This window comes from Artemia sp. Qi Xiang Cuo, chromosome 13 (assembly GCF_049724085.1).
Source record: "Artemia sp. Qi Xiang Cuo chromosome 13, ASM4972408v1, whole genome shotgun sequence".
Classification (NCBI taxonomy): Eukaryota; Metazoa; Arthropoda; class Branchiopoda; order Anostraca; family Artemiidae; genus Artemia; species Artemia sp. Qi Xiang Cuo.
The window spans coordinates 32,180,178-32,197,022 of record NC_142806.1 but is presented as its reverse complement, the minus strand read 5'-3'; the positions used below and the strand labels follow the sequence as shown (position 1 = coordinate 32,197,022).

The 16,845-nt window shown below is 35.1% G+C and overlaps 1 protein-coding gene across 1 annotated transcript in view; it reads left to right on the top strand.

Moving 5' to 3' along the window:
- LOC148945197 (uncharacterized) overlaps positions 1–16,845 on the top strand; it is a 350,765-nt gene that overhangs the window by 204,044 nt on the left and 129,876 nt on the right. The gene's annotated exons all lie outside the window — the stretch shown is intronic.

Here is a 16,845-nt window from a genome sequence, read left to right as displayed (position 1 = left end):
ATTATTATTAGTAAAAGACAGCTTTAGATCAAAGAGGTAAAAAAGAGTTCTTTATTTTAAACATACAGGGACCATACACTTTTTCCCACTAAGATTAAAAACTCCTCAAAAATTTATTGACAAAAAAAAAATTACTGAAAAAGAAGCAGTAGCAAAGTTTTATTCTTTCTTTTGCAATAAAGGTTTGATTTATTAAAAAAGTTTCATGACCTTTAATGAGCAGAAATACCTATACTATTTAAACACTAGCTGATAAAATATCAATAAAAAAAAATTAAAAAAAGAGAGAGGGAGAGTGAGAGAAAGAGAGAGGGACAGGTTTCAGTAGTTTACAAGAAATTATTTTCATCCCTCAAACCTAGAGGTTTGAGTTATTCTCAAACCTCTAATAGCTCAAACTTAGAAACCTCTAATAACTCAAACCGAGAGGATTGAGTTATTCATAAAGCTTCATGGCCTTTAAAGGAGCAGAAATACGCATACTATTTAAACACTACGTCATGAAAGATAAATAATTAAAATGAGAAACAAACAAACAAAAAAGAGAGAGGGAGAGAGTGAGAGAAAGAGAGAGGGACAGGTCGCAGTAGGTTACAAGAAATTATTCTCATCCCTCATATCTAGAGGCTCAAGTTATTCTCAAACCACTAATAACTCAAATTTAGAAATCTCTAATAAATCAAAACCTATACCGGCAAGTAATAGCCAAGAAATTAATCAGAAACTAAAATTTCATTTACAACTCTTTTGAGGATGCCAAACGAGCGGCATTCTCGAACCGACTACGATAGGTTATTTGCACTTTACTGAAAAAATGCAAATGAATATGCATTGCCAGTTTAATATACATATACTGATATTTAGTAATCATACTGATATTTAGTCATAACCTTGGGAAGGCATAGGGGTTTTGCGCCCAACTTATGTTAATTTCTGCTCGTTTTGAGTTTGACTCGGTTATTTAATGTAATTTCTGTTCGTCTTGGGTTTCATTTATTTATCGATGCTCGATTTATGGTATTTTCGAGCTTCTAAGTTCAAACTTATATTCAAATTTTTTAGCCAGATAACTAACAAATTTTGTGATACGGTATTTGAAGTTTTGTATGCAGTAATGCTCGATGAAAAAACTACTAATTTTGATAATTATTAATGTTAAGAATACATAGCTAATATATACTTAAAATATTTTGCAAGGTTTTTTAAACGCCTTAGCCATTTTTTTTTTTTTTATAATTTTTATGATAATCTTTATGAAAAACAAATACTAACAGTTTCAAGCCACCGACGGTTGAAGTTTTGACCTCATGAATAGGCTCAAATTTACTGTAAATTTAAGCTGTGATTTGAGAAAGACTGATGAAAACATTAATGTTTTCGGTCAACATTGATCGCACCGGCGGCGCACCGCCGACATCTTACCGGCGGCGCGGTGCGCTGTTTTTGGCCCTGCCGCTGCCAGTCTTCCTTCATCGGCGCGGCGCCGGGGTCTATTTCTGTTTTAGTAAGTTCGTTGTAATGATTAAGCTTGATTGGCTTTGGGTTTTAGAATTGCTGAGGAACTCAGCTTGTTCAGGAATGCCTCATGATTATGTATCAGAGGCTTTTTGTCTAGTGACTATCCGCTATTTGTCTTTTTCTTTTTCAAGTTGTTTTCGGTAAAATGAATTCTGTTTTCATTTTCTTTTATAGCAACTCCTGTTGTCCAACTTCCAAGCTTTGATGCAACCATTCCTCCTCAGCTTGAAACACCAATTCATAAAATCACCAAGGAATTGGCAGGTGATCTTGATTTGTTAATGGATCCACAACCTGGCGATCACGTTGCGGTATTGTTCTGTGTTGATTGCCTTTATAATCTAGCTTAATTTGTCTGTTTTGTAAAAATTCAGCGACTGTATACCTGATGGACTTGGGCCTTTATTATCAAACAGATATTAAAGATTTACGAGAAATGCCAAAATGCATACGTAATATACCACCTCAGGCGGAGAAAAAGAATCAGCACCACTCAACTGCAACCACTCTTCCTCAGTTTGAAACACAAATTCATAATATCACCAAGGACTTGGAACGTAATCATGATTTGTTAATGGATCCACAACCCGGCGATCAAGTTGCGGCATTGTTCAGTATTGATTACAATCATTTTGACCTATCGTGCTATCGTGCTGAAGTTTTTAATCGGTCTTTAATTGCTCTCAGAGCAATGGCTAAAGAAGTACAAGAAGAGTTGGATTTTCGTCAACGTTTTGAAATTGAAAAATGATTATTAGGGGAGTTTTAAAGAAAGATCTTAAGCAATTAAAAGAAAAGCCAAAGACTAGAGATTTAGTTGTAGCTGCCTTTGATGAAGGAGGTCCATTTTACAGGGCTAAAATTATCGAATTCATTGACGAAGAAAATGCGCATTTGGTTTCAATAGATCATTGTCAATCCGGTTATGTAGCTATTGCAAAATTGAAGAAAATTCCTTCTTGTATTTTGAGCTACCCAACCCTACTCAGATTTCGCTCCCCTAATGTTGAACCTGATAATGAGATTCAAACATCTAATGCAGAATCGACAAAAATAGAAGATGCGACTAACAATGGTATTTATGATAACACCAGTAAGAAGACAGATCAGGAGAAGGGTAATTTGAAAGATGGGGACAGAGAGAGCCCACCGGTTGTCTTGTAAGTCCTAGCTGAAAAAGAAAAGAAAGCATTTTTCCTATGCATGATATGACTGTCACAATTGCAATTAAAAGACGAAGATAACTTAATAATTATATGCAGACGAACATAATAACTAAATATATATTTCTTTTTTCAAATGTCACGTATGATGAAGGTATTTATATTGTTTATATTGAAACAATCTAGTTATGCAAGAATACCATTCCAAGAAATTCACTTGTCTGCCTTTCATAGTTGGTATTTCTTAGCTAACAATGTCCTATCATTCTAACGCTGATGATGGGAATTATTTGATGAATAAAAACCAATCAATTCTTTTCATCTTCTGTCATGTTAGATATCTGGAACTTATCTAAATAGCCTCAACTTACACGAAACATAAGCAAAGACCCAGGCTCAAAATTTATTCCAGTGCTGAGATTATTCAAAAGTGTTCATATCAATTTCATATCAATGATTCATATCAATTTATTGATATTCTACACTATTCTGAACAATATAGGAATTTTACAATTTGCATCGGATGTATTAATGGGTTACAAAGGACGATATATCGAAAAAGGTTCTAGGACTGTGGATGGTTTCTCTCCGATCACTTTTCAATTTTTTAAAATGCGCTAGAGCTCTCAATACTTTTACAATAAAGACGTAGATCAATTTCTACACCCCTCTCAGTTCCATAGAATTAATTTGGTACTTAACTAAAGGTTCAATTATCGTCAGGATGTTTGGCTTTAAAATATACTCTTTAAGGCATCTGCCTTCCCCACCTTAAATGATCCACCACCCCTTATTCATATTAGCTGATGTGCATTCACCCATCATTAAATATAATTTTTATGAAATCTGAAGCAATTTAGTTTAGATAAATGAAATTTACGAATAAATGTTAGAAAAATTATTTATCAAAAAGAAGGGAAGCATCATTCTATGTAGACGACGCATATCTGAAAGCTCGTGGAGGTTTGGTATTTCAATTCTGGCTTTTAAATGTGCTATTTTAGGACTCGGCCACCCCTCCCCCCCCCCCTTTAACAAAGACCCACTGCTATTCCTTCATAATAGCTGAGGTACAATTATACATTTTTTTTGTTCCTTTTATTTGTCCCAATTTTCTTTTGGCCACTCAATTTACATTGGGGAAGAATCATCTAGGAAGAAATTGTCAGGGCTGGGGAGGGTATAAGGAGTGCACTGAATACGCTTTTATTTGGACAATTGTGCGATGAAAATGAGGAAGACTTCCAACGATTGCGATTAGATGATGAAGAATGCTGGTTGTCAAAAAGTGCATGTTTATCAAGATTAATTTAAAAAAAACTTTCCGAAAAATAAGTTTTTCAAAGAAAAGTAAAGGCCATGTTAAACTTAAGCTCAGTAGATACAAATCATTTGTATCATTTGTTTTCATGACAAAGAAAACATTTGTCCAAAAATTGGTTTTCAGTAAATCGCCAATCACGCAGTAGGTTTTAGACTTTTACAGTGAAAGAAGGTCATACCCAAACTCTTGTTTGTGGTAATTTTTGTCGTTTCAAGCTTGATTTGCATATTCAATTTAAGTTTCACTCGTTTTAATATTTATTTATTAATTTACAATAATATCTATTGTATATTTGTTTGCATTGATTGCTTATTTAATTTCTGTTTGCTTTAAGTTTAATTTATTCTTCAATAGGAAAATATTTTCTTTTTCATTTTAAGCTTGATATTCATATTCAATCTAAGCATTACTCGCTTTAAGATCTATTTATTCATTTATATTATTACTTGTTGTATGTTTTTGCAGTGATTGCTTATTTAATTTCTGTTCATTTTGGGTTTCAGTTATTCTTTAGTAGTAATTTCTGGTCGTGTTGAGTTTTAATTTTAAAAGGTATTTGTATCTTCTGATCTTAAGTATAAATAACCATTTTTTATTTTAAAAAATTATTTTTAGGAAAGTTTTTTTAATTAATTTCTGTTCGTTTTTGATAGCAAAAAAATTCAAGCTTTTAAAAATTCAAAATCAAACTTTAAAAAAAATCAAATATTCATCAATGTATCAATGCTGATATCAAAGTAACAATATCAAAGTGAAAAAATGGGCTTGTGTCAACTTCGGAGTTTTTATTATCGGGTATTTGAACTATTTTTAACAAAATTGCTATATCAAAATTTTTATCAGATGGGTTTAGGGATAAAGGGCATGGGGGGACTAGATTAAGCTTCGGTCTCTTTTGATTCTTTAAAAGTGAACTAGAGCTTTCCATTATCAATCAAATGAGTTTTCTCGGAAGTTTATTTGAGTATCCGTTATATACTAACCATATATATCCCCAGAGTATAAGTTACAACGCCTATCCCTGGGCCTTGAGGGTTGTGTCGACCCTGGAGTTTTAATATCTGATGGTTGAACTATTTTTAACAAAATAGTCAACTGAAATTTTTATCGGATGGATTTATCCTTTTGATACGCCCAAAGGTGTTGAGGACAGGAGGGGGTCGTTGCCCTCTGATGTTTTTCACTCTGAGAAAATGAACTACAACTTTTAATTTACAATAAAATTAGCCCTCTCTTAAGTTTATACGATCATACCTTCCATAACAACCCTATTTGTATACCGAGCAATTTTTACACCGCCTGCCCCGGCCCTGGGGGGGGGGGTGTTGACACAGGAGTTTTCCTTATATGATCTTTCAAATATTATTAACAAAATGGCTACCTCAAATTTTTTATAAGATGTATTTGGGGAAAAAGGACTTTTGACTCTTAAAAAAGACACTAGTACTCTCGATTGTCAATCAAATGAGCCCCCTTTGAAGTTTCTACGACGACATCTTCTATATGGAGTGCCTCATGGAAAAAAATAAATGGAGTGTGGGGAGAGGCTAGCTGCCCTCTAATCATTTTTGACTCTTAAAAAGTGGATTGCAACTTTCAATTTCCAATGAAATGAGCCCTCTAGGAATTTTATACGAGCATCCCTTCCATAACAATCATATATATCCCCAGGACATAACTTACAACGCCTATCCCCAGGCCCTGGGGAGCTGTGTTGACACCGGTGTTTTTTGTTATAATAACTTTAAACTATTTTTAACAAAATGTCCATCTCAAAATTTTTCTCTGAGGCATTCTGGGCGTGGTGGTGGGGGGTGGGGGGGCTAGTTGCCCTCCGATCTATTTTGACTCGCAAAAAGTGAACAAGAACTTTCAATTTCAAATCAAATGAGCCCTCTCCGTAGTTTAGACGAGCGTCCCTTCCATAAGCACTATATATGCCCCTAGAGCATTATTCATAACGCCTGCCTCCGGGCCCTGGCGGGTTCCGTCGACACAGGAATATTTCTTATCTGACCTTTGAACTATTTTGAATGAAATGGCTATTTTAAAATTTTATCGGATGGGCTTGGGTAAAAAACAGTGTGTTTGGGGGGGGGGGCTAGTTACCCTCGGATATCTTTTGACTCTTAAACATTGAACTAGAACTTTCAATTTCCGATCAAATGAGCTCCCTCTGAAGTTTATACGAGCATCCCTTTCATAAGAACAATATACGACCCCAGGACAACACTTACAACGCCTATACCGCGGGTTCTGGGGGGTGTTTTTGTTATCTAATTAAAAAAAAATCCAGCACCCTGGCTATCTCACAATTTGTGGGGGCCGGGTTTGGGGAAAAGAGCGAAGAGGGGGGCTAGTTTAACTATCTTGACTCTTAAAAAGTGAACTAGAACTTTCAATTTCCAATCAAATGAGCCCTCTATGAAGTTTATACGAGCATCCCTTTTATAAAAACCATAAATGCCCTTAAGGCATAACTTAGAACGCCTTCCCCTGTGCCCTGCGGGGTTCTATTGACACCGGATTTTCTCTTACCCGACCTTTGAACTATTTTTAACTGAACTTTATTTTGAACTAATTTTGATATCTCAAAATTTTCATCAGATGGGTTGGGGGATAGCTGCCTTCAGATCTCTTTTAAAAAGTGAGCTCGAATTTTCAATATCCAATCAAATGAGCCCTCTCTGAAGTTTATACAAGCATCTCTTTCATACGAACAATATATGCCCTAGGGCATGACTTACAAGTCCTGCCCCCGGGCCCTGGGGGGTTGTAACGACACCGGAGTTTTTTTTGTCTGACTTTTTACAAATTTTAAACTTAATACCTATCTCAAAATTTTTATTGGATGCATTTGGGGAAAAAGGGGCGTGAGGGGGGCTAGTTGCCCTCCAATATCTTTTGACTCGAAAAATTTTAACTAGAACTTTCAATTTCCAATCAAATGAGCCATCTCTGAAGTTTTTACGAGCATCCTTTCAATAAGAACCATATATTTCCCAAGGGCATAACTTACAACGCCTGCCCTCAGGCCCTGTGTTGACCCCTGAGTTTTTGTTATATGGTCTTTGTACTATTAAAAAAAAAGCTATCTCTAAGTTCTTATCGGATGGGCTTGAGGAAAAAAGGGCCGTGAAGGGGGAATAGGTGCCCTCCAATCTCTTTCGGCTCTTAAAAAGTGAACTAGAAATTTCAATTTCTAATCAAATGATCCCCTTTGAAGTTTATACGAACATCCCTTCCATAAGACCAATATATGCTCCCGAGGCATAACTTACAACGCCTGCCCCCGGGCCCTGGTGGGTTGTGTCAACACCAGAATTTTTGTTACATGATCTTTGAACTATTTTTAACAAAGTAGCTATTTAAAAACTTTTATTGGATGTATTTGGGAAAATAGGGTTTAGGGGGGGGGGGGGGGAGATGGTTACCCTCCAAAACCTTTTGACGCTTAAACATCATTTTATCATTTTATTGACGCTTAAACATCATTTTATCATTTATTATTTTATCATATTAAACGTCAATTTTATCTTTTGACGTAGTAGAAACTTCAACAGGCTCATTTGATTGGAAATTCAAAGGGCGTTTGCCCTTTTTAATAGTAGAAAGTGATTGGAGGGCAGCTAGCCCCCCACGCCCATCATTCCCCCAAACACATCCAATCAAAATTGTGAGATAGCCATTTTGTTCAGCGTAGCTGATTTCCAGATAGAAAATGTTTTTGAGGAGATCACTCCCCCGCAACCCTCAGGGCAAAGGTTCTAAGCTACAGCCTGGTGGCATATAAGGTTTTTAAAGAAGGCGCTGTCATAAAAACTTCAAAACAGGCTCATTCGATTGGAAATTCAAAGGGCACGTGCCCTTTTTAATAGTTGAAAGTGATTGGAGGGCAACTAGCCCCCCGACGCCCATCATTCCCCCAAAACACATCCAATCAGAATTTTGAGATAGCTATTTTGTTCAGCGTAGGCTAGTTGATTTCCAGATAGAAAATATGTTTTTTAGGGGGACACTCGCCGAGAGGACACTCCCCACAACCCTCAGGGCAAGGGTTTTATGTTATGCCATTGGAGCCTATAAGGATTTATTAGAAGGTGTTGTCGTAGAAACTTCAAAACATGTTCATTCGATTGGAAATTCAAAGGGCTAGTTCCCTTCTTAATAGTCGGAAGTGATGGAGGGAAACAAGCCCCTCCCCCAAGCTCATCATTCCTTCAAACACTTGCAATCACAATTTTGATATAGCAATTTTGTTCAGCGTAGTTGATTTCCAGATAGAAAATATATTTTTGAGGAAGACACTAACAGACAACCCTCAGGGCAAGGGTTTTGAGTTATGTCCCGGGTTCTATACGGTTTTTATAGAAGGTGTTGTCATAGAAACTTCAAAAAAGGCTCATTTGATTGGAAATTCAAAGGGCTAGTGCCCTTTTCCATAGTCGAAACTGGTTGGAGGGCAACTAGCCCCCCCCCCCCCTCCCACGTCCATTATTCACCCAAACACATCCAATCAAAATTTTGATCAAAAAACACTGTGATAATGCTATTTCCCAATAAGGGTTCTCAACAGTATCCCAAGAACGACTGAGGTTATTATGTTCAAACTTTCGAGGCTACTTCTGCTCTTAAAATTTAACCAAATCAAAATAGTGCAAGTGTATCCAAGCTATCATAGAGAGTTAACAGATTTTTTTGCGAATGGAATCAAGTTTTCCATTTCAGGTCAACAAGAGGAGGTATGAAACTAAGTTAAACAGCACTATTTGTGTCTAGATTTTTCAAATGGTGAATGTTGTAAAAAATTGCTGAAAATTTTTCTCCAGCATACAAATAGCAGGCCAAACTATTAAAAAACGAAACAAGTCTTAAAAAACGAAAAGATTTAAAGTGTTATTTTCTTTTTCCCTGAAAAGACTATAACGAAATTAATTAAAAAAAACTTTTTCCACAAAAAACGTTTTTCAGAGAAAAGTAAAGAACTCCATTAAACAAAAAATGAGCAAAAATAAAATCAAATGATCTACCAAGCTCGAAACTACCACAAATCAGCATCGATAAATAAATGAAGCCCAAAACGAACAGAAATTACAATAAATAACCGAGTCAAACTCAACTAAGGCAACTAAGAAATCAGACATTTATTGATGTTGATCTGCTGGGTGTATTTAATTTGAGAAAAATACTGTGTTACTGATTTTATTTGTAAAATTATTTAAACCTGAAAAGGCTATTTAATCTTTAAAACAGCTTCCCAGGGCCTTATTTGGGATGAGGATCCATCCCTCAGAGGTTCATTAGTATAAAACAACAATTTTAAAATAGCGAAAAATGAATTTTCTGATACTTGACATTTTTCTTCTGCATTCATGGTTTTGAAAAATGAATAATTCTTTTGTTCCTTTACAACAATTTTGTGATGGCGTTTTTCATCTAACTTTTGAAAGCAAACATCTATATCATATAACTGGGATGACTTAATTTTCAATTATTCATATTCAGCATTGATTTCATATCATTTGTAATTTGCCTTAATTTTTATTTTTGCATACAATTTGGATCCGCCATATATTTTACCTTTTCTGTGATTTTTAAGTATATTTTATTCGTTAATATGCATTTTCTTATGTGGATACTTATTCCCCGCCCATTTCTTGAACAATACTAAGATTGCTAGTATAAAAATGCACTTTTCTTTTCCAAACACAAAACAAGACGGAATGTGACAACAAGACAATCTATGATTTCCCTTTATTTATAGCACTGAATCTGCATCTTTGATATGGATCTTCCGTTAATTTTTGAGAAACTTTCTAGGCCCCTTTCTAGAATAATATTCTTTTTTTTTTTCAAGCAAAAAAAAAATAGAAAACAAACAAAGTCACGTTGCTTAGTCGTTTTAGCTTAACAGGATTTGGCATTTTCTGTCAGATATTTAAAAAAAAATAATAAATTATTTTATTAAAAAAAAGCTATAATATCCATACAAATTTTTAAAATATAATAGCCCTCCAATATTTTTAAAGCATTTAAATAGTTAAAAAAAAAACAATTTACTACTATTAGCAAAAATTTAAGCATATCTGTGGTATTCACGATTTTTTTTTTTTTTTACATAAGTCGTCTAAGGAAGGGGTTTCAGCAATTATATTTACTCTAAATGCTACCAACCTGTCAAGATTTCGGTACGCCAGATCGGCCAGAAAATAAAAAGGTTTAAAGTTGGGGTCTAAAGTTTCATTGTAGAAAGTTTGACTTTCTACCTTTTCTACTTCTTGCTTATCCAGATTTCCTGCTTCTCCATTCTTTTCTAAATTTGAAGGCTCTTCCTCTCCTTTACTTGGGTTCTCTTCCTCTACATCTGAAGATTCACCTAAAGACATTTTTCGATTGTTTAGACGGTGTTTACAGCCAATCCCACATATTCTCCTTTTCAGCAAAATTGCACACACCCACACAAAGAACAAAAATACTTCAAATAAGATTATTCATTACTTGAATATTGAGCAAAAATTCAAGAAATCTAGACTTTCTCTCTTCCACTTAAGTTATCATTTCTTTTTTTTAGTAATAAGGAGGTGTGAAGAGGAGGCCCTGGATAAAATTGCCGAGGATTTAGAAGATGCAGCTAGACGGCATAATAGTAAAATATTGTACTGCCACGTTAACAAATTGAGAGGTAGTAGTCAATCCGGACTTGTACCAGTTAAAGATAGGAATGGGGTGGCAATTAGCGATAAGGAAAAAGCTAAAGCGAGATGGGCCGAACATTTTGAGACTTTGCTTAAACGAGATAGAGTTGCAGGAAAAAATATAGAGGAAAATGAAAAAGTTTGTGATACCTTGGATGTGAAGGAAGATTTGTTTTGTGAGGAGGAATTAGAAACAGTACTAAAAGGATTAAAGAATAATAAGGCTCCAGGTGCTGATAGGGTAGTAAATGAGTTTATTAAATATGGTGGCTCTGAGGTTATAAATAAGTTACTGAAGATTATGAACATGATTTTTGAAAAAGGGTAAGTACCTAACGATTTCAGGAAAACCTTAATTAAGCCACTTTATAAGAAAGGTGATAAAAGTGAGTGTGGTAATTATCGAGGCATTAGTCTGATCTCTGTAGGTAGCAAATTGCTTAGTAATATGATACTTTTTAGACTGAGGGATGCCGTAGACAAAGTTTTAAGAGAAGAGCAGTGCGGTTTTAGAAAAGGTAGAGGATGTGTTGACCAAATTTTCACTCTTAGGTTAATAATTGAGAAGTGCCTAAGTTTTCAAACACCTTTGGTCCTCAGTTTTATAGATTATGAGCAAGCGTTCGATTCTGTTGATAGAGAAGCTTCAGTAAAGGTTTTATCCTTGTATGGTAGACCAGACAGATGCACTAAGGTGATTAGTGCTAAGTAACAGAATAAAATTGCTACCGTTAAAGTAGGAAATGAGGTTAACATCTGGTTTCATATTGAATAAAGAGTTAAGCAGGGTTGTGTTCTACCCCCGTTTATATGGATCATTTTGATGGACTTTGTTTTAAGGAGCATAGGAAAGGCAATGGGAGACCACGGAATCAAATGGGGAGGAAAAACTCTCCTGAACTTGGATTATTCTGATGATTTAAGCATCCTAGATAAAAGTGTGAGCAATATGAATGAAGTTTTAGAGGTTTTGCGAGTTCAGGGTGCTAGAATTGGTTTGAAAATTAATGTTAGGAAGATTAAGTCACTAAGGCTAGGAATAAGTGAAGATGAAAAGGTGACGTTCGGTAATGAAAAGATTGATCAGGTGGGCAGCTTCACTTACCTTGGTAGTGTTATTAGTAAAGATGGTGGGAGCAGTGAAGATGTTAAAAATAGAATAGCCAAGGCTCAGGGTGTTTTTTCACAGTTAAAAAAAGTCTGGAAGAATAGGAAGACAAGTCTGCAAACCAAGATTAGAATCTTAGAAGCTACAGTGGTCAAATATGGCTCTGAAGCATGGACGCTCCGAAAAGAGGATGAAGATTTGCTAGATGTTTTCCAGAGAAATTGCGTAAGGATTCTTCTGAGTACCCGGCTGACTGACCGTATTTCAATCAATAGGCTATACGAAAAATGTGGTTCAATACCGCTCTCTAGGTCTATAATGAAAGAAAGGTTGAGGTGGTTAGGGCATGTTGTGCGGATGAAGGATGACAGATTGCCAAAGATTGTCCTTTTTGGCGAACGGTCTATGGCTAAACGGAAAGCAGGTCGTCCCGTCTGGGGTGGAAGGACGTCATACAGAAAGATTTAAAGGAAATGGGAACTTCGTGGGAGGGTGTAAAAAGGTAGGCTTTGAATAGATTGAGGTGGAGAAGGAGCGTGCGTAGCTGTGTTGGCCTCAGGCGTCTTGGTGCTGCGATGAGTTGTTAGCAGTAGTAGTATATATATATATATATATATATATATATATATATATATATATATATATATATATATATATATATATAAACACAGAAGATATATATATATACATATATATGACTCGTTTCCCTGGGACAATGATGTGATTAATTGTGTGGACAATGAAGAGCCAGCAACTCCCATGGTTTCTGGTTCTTTACTTTTTGTTCCATAACCGGGCTGCAGGCAATGTGTATGCTGATTGTGAGAGGGCTAGCGCATAATTCATCAGCAATGAAGCGCTAATAGAAACAAAGAAAGTATTGCGGAATGTTGCAAACTGTTCCAATCTCCCAAGTGAACGACAAAACGCAGAGGATAATTGTGTTGTTATGCTGAAAATTTGTGATAATTGTAACCTTACCGCATACCCTTAGCGCAGTCTTTACGAACCAGAAAAAGCGTCTACGATTGCAGCGGAATAGTGCTGCGTTGACTAGTGCCATCAGGACACTAGAGCACTGACCAAACAACGCCGCCTAATCTGGTTTGGCCATGTTAGTTGAACAGTTGATGATTACCTAACAGAACAAGATAACCCTTATACACAGAGGAAACGTGGTGGGCAGGTAAAGACCTGGGTAAACACAGTAAGACGCACCTAGAGCCAATTGACGGCTTCCATCATCACGGTTGCAGATGGTAAAAACGTTGACCGGAGATTTCCATATCTCTCACAATTGATGGAGCGGCTTGGTTCTCAAACATATGTCACATCATAGCGCCAGAGAGAGCTGAAGAGCATGTGTTCTGATAGACATACAACTAAGTACAAGTATTGATAAACAAATTTACACACAAATCACAATAAATTAATTGAACACAGTTCAACGACTTGAAAATGGCTACCTGGCTGTTAGGAGCTGTTTTGTAACTCGAATCAAAAGACTATGTATAACAGGCTGAGTTGAAAGTTTCAGAATACTTTGATTTATACAATAACCTGAGACATAATAAATAAAGAACATTTTACCATTGGATCTTTTTGTAGGTACATCGTATATGCATCCATGGCGGCTCCAACACCTGATACGTAACCCATGAATGAAAACTTTTCGGTAGGGAGTTGCAGAATTTCCTCTCCTGATTTTTTTTTTTTACAACTCTTATTTTTTTGGAGAACTCTTACCTCCAAAAAAGATACAAGAATCTGTAGTCAACTTGTCTGTTCGACATCCTACCCCAACTGTTGTTATATAAAAAATATATCGCTAATTTGTCCTCATCCGTTTACTTTGTTCTTTACCCCCCCCCCCCCACACACCTTTGTTTTAAAAACAGATGTATACTAGTCGGCAATAGACCTGACTGTCTAGGACAAAACGCCTTCCCCCTTTTTTTTATTCTAATTGGATAGAAGTGTATTCGCTAGTGGGTTTTGTAAGATTGTCCCTGCGGAAAATTAGATTAACAACTGGTCTTATGATATCTACTCAGAAACATGAAACATATAATGCTCACGAAATATTGTTTTAGATAGAGGTGCTTAATACTAACGGAAAGACACATTTTGGGGCTTCAAAAGGTCCCATCATCCAGAATATCAAACAGATCCACAATTTTGGAAAAATCTTAAACATATAACATCCATCAAATATATTTTATTGGTGTTAAATCAAGCACCTCATCAGAGTTTTCCTTATTTTTTTTTAAAAAAGAAATAATCGCCTTGCAATTCTGCATTGAATAACCTGTTCTTTGAATCCTTAAGATACATGACCTCTTAGAAATCAGCAAGCTGAAAACCACGTATCTTAGGTTAAAATAGTAAACTGTTTACCGCTCTCAGTACATTCAGATAAAAAAAAGCCGATAACCCCTGGAATATAAATTTTCAGCAATATTAAAGAAAGCAAGATTTTTTTTTGGTCTACTTAGAATGAAAAAGCATAACGAAACCATCTTATGTTTGATGTTAATCTTTTTAGGGCTTATATAGTGGTGGATTCATATCGAACATGAGGTAGTATTTTTTTTAAGCGGAAATCAAAATTTAGTTCTCTTCTAGATATCCAGTACTTAATTTTTGAAACATGTATCTCGAAATTCCAAATTCTAGGTTTTTATAAGATTTTGATAGTGGTATACCCAAAATAAAATAATGAATTGAATCGGTATCTATAGAATCAACTAATATAAACTGCGCAATTCAGGAGTCGGGATTTATTCTGGATGAGAAAAGAGGATATCAAATGCATTTCGGAAAAACGGAAACTCCTAAACACATTGATAACTAAATTAGATATTGGAAAACGTAGAAAATCTATAAGGCTTACTTCGTTCGGTGGAGTGTACTTCAAATCTGATTTTACAAAACCTGTCACATGACCTTAGACCCTAACAAATATTTTCCTGTTAAAATGATGCCGTTATTAAACTCTTACAACTAGATAGTCCATACTTATAGTCAATCACAGCCGATGGTAAAAATGGGTGTGTTAAATTTATTGGCTTCAAAAAAATTTAAAAAAATACAGAAAATAAGCATTTTGGATTTAATCGCATGTGAGACGTTGACAATCTCCTGAAAAAAAGTAAAAAATATTTAAAATAGAAACAATAGAAAATTTCATGTTGTAATAAAAATTAACTGAGGTAGATTTTTTTTAAATACTAAAAAACATGATACTGATATTATAAGCCCAATTCCAAGCCAAGAGGCGTGACTTAGCAAACAAATTTTTATTTGAATTTAAAAATAAGATTAGAATTTTAAATAGTCAAAATATTTCGATTGATTTTTTTCAAGAATTTTTTTAATAACTCATTTTTAACTCAGCACAAGAACTTATTAAAATTTTATTTTAAATGATTAAATTTTATTTTTCAGAAAATTTGAACAACCCAAACTTCATTCCAAAAAAAATCATAAGAAATTATTTTACATGAGCAGAAAAAAAAAATTATGATTTATTTTGAAATATAACATAAAAAGCTACTTACAAGGTAAAATAAAATTTGTTTGAGCCAAATCTTTTCTATAATTATTAATAGATAATAAATTAAACATTTTTCAATAACACAGAAATAATCACCCAGAGAAAAGCGAATTATTTAAAAGAAAGAAAACTGCAATAATAACGAGGACTTAAATTTATTAATAAGTTAAATTAGAGAAGCATCACTTTAAGACAACCTCGCACCATAAGCTCCTTGAAGCCGCGGAAGTATGTTCCCAATATTAGGAATTTGCCTGGTACTTAGGGTCTTTTGGATCCTAGGCAATCTGGAAGCCCCTGCACGTGTCCATCCGGGCGTTTGAAGCCCCTCTAGCAACAAACACATTGGCACTTTCTAATCATTATTCTTCTTTATTTTAAAAAGGATGATCCTGGAATAAAAAATATTTTTGGCTGCAGGACACCGTAGTTACTCCAGAACGACATAATAGTCGTACATTTCCGAATCAGGGGATCATAAATTGTAAAATCATCCTTTTCTTGTGTAATTGGATATGCTTTTTTGGTCCAGAGACCTACCTACCGCCACGGACATTAAAGCAGTTTTCCTTATTGTGAGTATTCGGAAAAATCTCTCTGCTCGAACAAAATAAACAATCGGTTTTGGAATCGAATTATTGTAGCAGGTGATTCGAACTCCTCCTGTGGGTCCAATTTTGCCTGATTAAGAATCGCAAGTCCTGGTCAATGGCCCTTGTATTTGTGTAAGAACTTCTGGATGACTTGTGAAAACAATCCCCCCCACAAGCCGTCACATCAGTTCGTTTTTGATTTTTATTTGATTCGGGGAGGCTCCTCACTCCTACTTCAATCACAAAAACTTTCTCGCTCGCTTCAATTTTTTCTTTCTTACAGATTAAAAAAATCATCATTATAGACTAGAATTTCACCCAATAAAGTGACTTAACGAGTCAATTTAAGCTAAAGTAAAACCAAACTAATTTTTAAACTTTCAGGTATTTCTCTAGTTTGAATTAAAAAATTATCACTCAGACCCCATATATATATTTGCAGCTTACATAATAAATTAAGCGATTCTGTTAAAAAATTTTCAATAAATATTCTATTTTCAATTGACAAACCAGATTTTTTTTTTTAATTCTTGTACCTCAAATCTACCTCTATATCTACCGCAAACCTTTACCAGCATCAGTTAGAAAGTAGAATTTTGAGACAAAGAATCGGAGACGCAAAAAACCTTCGAAACTCGTGGACGATGATGATTTTCGAAAAAGTCTGACTTTTATGTACCTCAAATGTGCCTAACAGACTACCTCACCCTCTCCAAGTTACTTTAACGTTCTGATGTATGTTAAATCGAACCCCTACACCATGTCCTAAATTCAGAATTGTCTTTTCAGGACGGCATTCTTTGCATTAAAAAATTCACCCTCAACCAAATAAAACTCAAATTTGTGAAAGAGCTAGAGCAGCACACTTTTTGGTTTTGGAATCAGCAC